The sequence below is a fragment of the Bison bison genome, unplaced genomic scaffold, assembly GCF_000754665.1.
Source record: "Bison bison bison isolate TAMUID 2011002044 unplaced genomic scaffold, Bison_UMD1.0 scf7180017864224, whole genome shotgun sequence".
NCBI lineage: Eukaryota > Metazoa > Chordata > Mammalia > Artiodactyla > Bovidae > Bison > Bison bison.
In genome coordinates, this window is record NW_011494796.1 from 4,263,500 (window position 1) to 4,268,251 (window position 4,752).

A 4,752-nucleotide genomic window follows, 5' to 3' on the forward strand; every position below is an offset into this window, starting at 1 on the left:
TGGGAATACCAGACCACCTGACCTGTCTCTTGAGAAACCTGTATGCAGGTCAGGAAGCAACAGTTAGAACTGGACATGGAACGACAGACTGGTTCCAAAGAGGAAAAGGAGTTCTTCAAGGCTATATATTGTCACCCTGTTTATTTAACTTCTATGCAGAGTACATCATGAGAAATGCTGGGCTGGAAGAAGCACAAGCTGGAATCAAGATTGCTGGGAGAAATATCAATCACCTCAGATATGCAGATGACACCACTCTTATGGCAGATAGTAAAGAACTAAACAGCCTCTTGATGAAAGTGAAAGAAGAGAGTGAAAATATGGCTTAAAGCTCAACATTCAGAAAACTAAGATCATTGCATCTGTCCCATCACTTCATGGGAAATAGATGGGGAAACAGTGGCTGACTTTATTTTTCTGGGCTCCAGAATCACTCCAGATGGTGACTGCAGCTATGAAATTTAAAGACGCTTACTCCTTGGACGGAAAGCTATGACCAACCTAGACAGCATATTAAAAAGCAGAGACATTGCTTTGTCAACAAAGGTCTGTGTATTCAAGGCTACGGTTTTTCCAGTGGCCATGTATGGATGTGAGAGTTGGACTATAAAGAAAGCTGAGCGCCAAAGAATTGATGCTTTTGAACTATGGTGTTGGAGAAGACTCTTGAGAATTCCTTGGACTGCAAGGAGATCCAACCAGACCATCCTAAAGGAGATCAGTCCTGGGTGTTCATTGGAAGGACTGATGTTGAAGCTGAAACTCTAATACTTTGGCTACCTGATGCGAAGAGCTGACTCATTGGAAAAGACCCTAATGCTGGGAAAGATTGAAGGCAGGAAGAGAAGGGGATGACAGAGGATGAGATGGTTGGATGGCATCACCGACTCAATGGACATGAGTTTGAGTGGACTCTGGAAGTTGGTGATGGACAGGGAGACCTGGCGTACTGCAGTTCATGGGGTCTCAAAGAGTCAGACACAACTGAGCATCTGAATTGAACTGAAAACAATGTCTGTAAAGGAGCATCTTAATGAAGCAGGTTAAATGATAATAAAGAGCTTCTATTTCTCAAGAAAGCACTAAGAGAGCGAAAAGGCAAGCCATGGAGTGTTAAAACTGACAAATGGCTCATATCCAATATATGTGAAGAAGTCCTACTCAAACCCGATACTGACAACTCGATAAAAAAAAATGAACAAGGCACTCAACAAACACTTTACAAAATGCCGTATCTAAATGACCAATAAACATATGAAAAGGTGCTCAATCTCATTATTAGAAATACTCATAGTACCAGCTGGCAATACATGGAACAATGGAAACTCACACACTGTTGGAGAAGTTTAAACAATTATAACCACTTTGAAAAACCATTTGTCATTATTTCCTAAAATTGAACATAGGCACATATAGCCGAGCAATTTCATTGCTGGCACATATCAGAAGGACACTCACAAGAGCGCCAAAGGAATGCATGTTAACGTTCACACGAGCAACGTTAACAGTAACTCAAAGGGGCACTTCCCAAATGTCCACCAAGAGTAAAGTGGACATTGTGGTCTATTTACTCCAAGGGATGCTGTGTTGCAAGGAAATGAACCAACTGGTACTTACAACAATGTAGCTTCCTCTTACAATCTTCATGTTTAGCAAAAAAACTCTAATGAAAAATAAATAGATGTTTTATGTTTCCATTTTTATAACATTCAAAAACAGATAAAACCAATCTATAATAGTAAAACTCAGAGCAGAGGTTAGCTCTGGGGAGAAGAGAGGAACGGTGCCTGGATGAGGCCTGAAGGGACTTCGGGTGCTGGCGATGTTCTGCTTCTTGACGCGGGTGCTGCTTCCATGCGTGCATTCAGTTTGATCCATCACCAAACCGTACACTTAGGATTAGTATGATGTTCTGTATATACATTACAATTTCTTGAAAGCTGTTAAAAATGAAAAAGCAGAAACTAGCTACTTTTAAGTCCTTACCTTTCTAAGACAGCTGATGTTTAGAGACAACAGTCTCTTCTTTTGCAATATAAATTTTAATACCAAAAGTACCTATCTTAAGATATACATAAAAGCCCATAGTCTTACTACCATGTAATCCCCATTGGCATCTAAAATAATTGCTTCCCATGTGATACTAGTGGTAAAGAACCTGCCTGCCAATGCAGGAGACTTAAGAGACATGGGTTCAATCCCTGGGTCAGGAAGATTCCCTGGAGGAGGGCATGGCAACCCAGTCCAGCAGAATCCCATGGACAGAGGAGTTTAGCAGGCTACAGTCTATAGGGTCGCAAGGAGTCGGACACGACTGAGGCTAAGCATACATGCATGCAATGAGTAATGCATGTGCATAATTAGAGCGTTCAAATAATGCAGTAATAATGTGAAAGTGAAAGTGAAGTTGCTCAGTTGTGTCCGACTCTTTATGACCCCATGGACTGTAGTCCACCAGGCTTGCCATTTCCTTCTCCAGGAGATCTTCCCAACCCAGGGCTTGAACCCAGGTCTCCCGCATTGTAGGCAGACGCTTTACCATCTGATCCACCAGGGAAGTCCCTGTACATAATTAGAGCATTCAAATAATGTAGTAATAATGTAAATATGTATTAATATTAAATGAAAAGTGAAAAGCTCTCTGCAAAAAGGAAGCACTCTTGACATTCATTATGATTCCATTCAGAAACATGAGTATTTAACCTGAATTTTCTTTGCTATGCCAGCTCCCCAAACATCCCCAATGCAGCCTGTTCTTGAGACAAACCGAGCTGATTGTCCATGGCAGTAAGACAGAGCACCTAGAGGGGAGTGGCATTGAGCAGTGAGGGAAAGGCAAGGTCAGATTATTTCTGATAATTTGAAGTTTGTTTTATGGGTCCTTCTATGCCAAAACAATGAATATAATCAATCTGATTTTGGTGTTGACCATCTGGTGATGTCCATGTATAGAGTTTTCTCTTGTGTTGTTGGAAGAGGGTGTTTGTTATGACCAGTGCATTTTCTTGGCAAAACTCTATTAGTCTTTGCCCTGCTTCATTTCGTATTCCAAGGCCAAATTTTCTTGTTACTCCAGGTGTTTCTTGACTTCCTACTTTTGCATTCCAGTCCCCTATGATGAAAAGGACATCTTTTTTGTGTATTAGTTCTAAAAGGTCTTGCAGGTCTTCATGCGAAGAGTTGACTCATTGGAAAAGACTCTGATGCTGGGAGGGATTGGGGGCAGGAGGAGAAGGGGACGACAGAGGATGAGATGGCTGGATGGCATCACTGACTCGATGGACGTGAGTCTCAGTGAACTCTGGGAGTTGGTGATGGACAGGGAAGCCTGATGTGCTGCAATTCATGGGGTCGCAACTAGTCAGACACGACTGAGCGACTGATCTGATCTGATCTAATGCTAAAATAAATGCAAAACATATACTTGACAACTATAAAAGATGGTGGACAGAAATCTAAGATGTAAGTAAATGGGAAAATATCCCCTATTCCTATGTCAGAAGACTTAATCTTGTTAAGATGCCCCTATTTCCCAAACTGATCTTCAGATTTCACACAATTCCGATCAGAATCCCAGCTGACGTCTTTGTAGAAACTGATGTGTGTGTGTGCCCAGTTGTGTCCAACTCTTTGCAACCCCATGGACTGTATGTAGCCTGCCAGGCTCCTCTGTCCATGGGATTCTCCAGGCAAGAATACTGGAGTGGGTTGCCATGCCCTCCTCCAGGGGTTCTTTGGGACCCAGGGATGAAACCTGCATCTCCTGCATAGGCAGGCGGGTTCTTTACCACCCTCCCCACCTGGGAAGTGTCACCTAGAAACTGGTAAGCTAATTCTAAAATTCATATGGAATTGAAGGGTACCCAGAAAGATAAAGCAATCCTGGAAAAGAAGAATCCAATAGGTTTCACACATTCTAATTTCAAAACTTACTACTGAGCAGCAGTAATCCAGACAGCATGGTACTTATTGACACAAAGACAGACCTAGAGATCGATGGGATAGAACTGAGAGTGAGAAATAAACCCACATGGGGAAATCCATGGCCGTCCAGTGGCTAATACTCCGTGCTTCCACTGCAGGGAGCACAGGTTCGATCCCTGATGGGGGATCTAAGATCCCACATGTCATGCAGCGCAGCCAGAAAAATAAACCCACACTTCTATAGTCAACTGACTTTCAGCCAGAGTGCCAAGACCATTCAGTAGAGGAAGAAGGCAATCACCAAAGGCCATTACTATGTGATTCCTTTTAGGGGAGGATCCAGAATAGGGACTCTAGAAGTAGATAATGAGTGCTGAAGGCTGCAGTGGGGGCGCAGAGGGGTGACAGCTAAAGGACTGGATGAAAATGTCCTAGAATTGACTTGTGATGGGTGCACATACCTGTTCAGTTCAGTTCAGTCACTCAGTTGTGTCCAACTCTTTGCGACCCCATGGATCGCAGCACGCCAGGCCTCCCTGTCCATCACCAACTCCCAGAGTTCACCCAGACTCACGTCCATCGAGTCAGTGATGCCATCCAGCCATCTCATCCTCTGTCGTCCCCTTCTCCTCCTGCCCCCAATCCCTCCCAGCATCAGAGTCTTTTCCAATGAGTCAACTCTTTGCATCAGGTGGCCAAAGTACTGAGGTTTCAGCTTTAGCATCATTCCTTCCAAAGAAATCCCAGGGCTGATCTCCTTCAGAATGGACTGGTTGGATCTCCTTGCAGTCCAAGGGACTCTCAAGAATCTTCTCCAACACCACAGGA